The sequence below is a fragment of the Anneissia japonica genome, unplaced genomic scaffold (assembly GCF_011630105.1).
Source record: "Anneissia japonica isolate Jap-2015-1 unplaced genomic scaffold, ASM1163010v1 scaffold56259_len31681_cov111, whole genome shotgun sequence".
Lineage (NCBI taxonomy): Eukaryota > Metazoa > Echinodermata > Crinoidea > Comatulida > Comatulidae > Anneissia > Anneissia japonica.
The window spans coordinates 12,280-15,088 of NW_022724014.1; positions in this window are offsets into that span (position 1 = coordinate 12,280).

Sequence of the window (2,809 nt, forward strand, 5' to 3'; positions counted from 1 at the left end):
TAACGAATTACTAATTCGAAATTTCGGATTAGTAATCCGAAATAACGAATTACTAATTCGAAATAACGAATTACTTAATTCGAAATTTCGGATTAGTAATCCGAAATAACGGATTGCTAAATCGAAATAACGAGTTACTAATTCGAAATAACGGATTACTAATCCGTTATTTCGGATTACTAATCCGAAATTTCGGATTACATTTTGATGATTTCATATACTTAAGTGGCACGAATAGGCTTTCGTAGAAAACAATGGCCATTGTTTTCTACGAAAGCCTATTCGTGCCACTTAAGTATATGATTTCATATACTTAAAGTGGCACGAATAGGCTTTCGTAGAAAACAATGGCCATTGAACATTTTTTTAATGTTGAAATAGGTTTTAAAAACGTTATTCCACTAACAAAGTAGAGGAATGACATACATACAATACTTCAACTGGTAATTGGACATAAACCACCCAAACTGGAATATACCATTGTGAAAGTAGGGTGTGCAGTGGGGTGGACAATGTTGGGTGGGCCTGTTTTTATCACCTTCACAATAGGATAGACTACACTGTGACTGTGACCTATTATACGCCTTTAATTCATTCAACTCTTTTGACAACATGCCTGTTTGAGATCTCTGCAGATATTATTCTCCTGAAGACGGTTGAAGCAAGTCAACCGAAACGTCGAGACATTCTCAACCAACAACAACAGTTCTTTTCAGAACTATCTATGTGGTGTACCGCAAGCATTAATTATATAACATGCATGTATGTTAATAATCATTATAGATTTTTCCTGATTTCAGTATGTTTCGTTTCTTTATAACTGTCATTAATGCAAGAATAAATATTAATTTTACAGTAGTGACAATTCAATCAAAACAGATAAAATATAAAATAGTAATATCTTATTAACATGAATATTTTATTAACATACATTCATTATTGGATACGACTGTTTACATTCATATTATTATTATGATTATTATTATTACTATTACTACTATTATTATTATTACTATTATCATTATTATTATTATTATTAAATCATATTTAAAGGAAGTAGCGAAAAGTCCTTGTGAATACTATAATATTTGACAAATACTATTACCAAGAGAGAGAAAAAAAGTTATATTAATGTATTAAAACATTACTTAAAAAATGACTTTTTAGATTCAAACTATTAATATTATTAAATGTATTTCAATTTCCATTAAACTTTGAAGTTAATTGTTGTGTTAAAATCATTAGAAAAATTGAAACTAATGAATAACTTTACATGTTATAAACAGTGCAAATAAACAGTAGTTAAAGCATGTGGATCAATTGTGTGTTTGAATGACAAGTTTATGTATGGGAAAAGGGAGGCTAACTTTACTTCAACAAATTTTCTGCTTAGAGTTACTTCAAAGAAGTGTTTGTTAATCAAATATTGTTTTTAAAGTAAACTGAATAATTAGGAATACATTTATTTAAGCACCTTATTTAATTGTATACTTAGTTTCTACTCCCCGCCAAGTAAATTTAAGTGCCTAATACTATACCGTACTAAATAATGTAAACTGAGATACTATATTATATACATAGTTACCGGTATGTAAATATGGCAATTTTGCTAAGAATTAAAATGGCGTGTAAATTGGCCACAAATAAATTATTTTAGTATTAATAAATGCATGATTTATGTTGATTTATTGAATATGTTGTTGCTATTTTTTAACATTTAAATGGAAAAAAAATAAAAAGTGTTATTCATGGCTTTTTTTTATCTTTGAATATTTTATCATTGAATATGTAATTTCTTCAAAAAGTAAAATGTAAATGGCAATTTATTTAATGTTAGATTCCATTTAAAAACTAAATTATTTCAGTTTAAAAAAATGCATATAATAATTTTTTTTTAAATCAGTTTTAATACAGAATTTTATTATTGGGCCATTTTTACCGGGGCCATTTTCGCCGGGGCGATTTTTTTCCCGTACGAAACATTTACATGAAACTCCGCTCGAGCCGTCTCGACTGAATCGACTCGGGCCGAAAATCTCATATTCCAGAATTCAGGAGGTCAAAAGGTCATCAACAGATAACCGTCTACAAAATGACATATAATATAATATAATATAATATTTGATTGAGCTGCCCGAGTAATGGAAAGTGTTATTTAAACTTGAGTTACATACTGTAACAATTTTATGTTTTGTTTTTTTTTTAGTTAGATCTGGTTTTTGCATAATTACAGGCCTACTAACTACTAAAAATATACGCTTTCATGGGAAAGCACAAAGAGGAAGGAATAGCGCGTTTCTTTATAAAATGAAACAGGGTGACAGTTATTTTCAAATTAAAAGAAGAGCTGAGAATAGGCAGCTCTAAAATACTGGATGCCAAAGACCTGCCAAAATGGCAGAGCACCAATGAATGTATAAATTAGGCCTGCCTAGTTACATAGTAAATCTGCAGGTTCTTGATTACAAGGCTAGACCAAGTTAATTAATGCCGAAATGATTATTATTTATTATTATTATTATTATTATTATTATTCATTATTATTATTATTATTAATTATTATGTTACTAAAACCTACCTTAGGAACTTGGACAATGAAGAAATTAGAGAACATAAAAAACGATGTTAAGGGGAAATAGCACAAAAGATAATTATTCCCTTGGGCTAGTTTTAATTATAGCCAGTAAATAGGTTTTTGATTACAAAGCTTAGGCCAAGGTACTGAAATGATGATGATGATGATGATTATTATTATTATTATTATTATTATTATTATTATTATTATTATTATTATTATTATTATTATTAT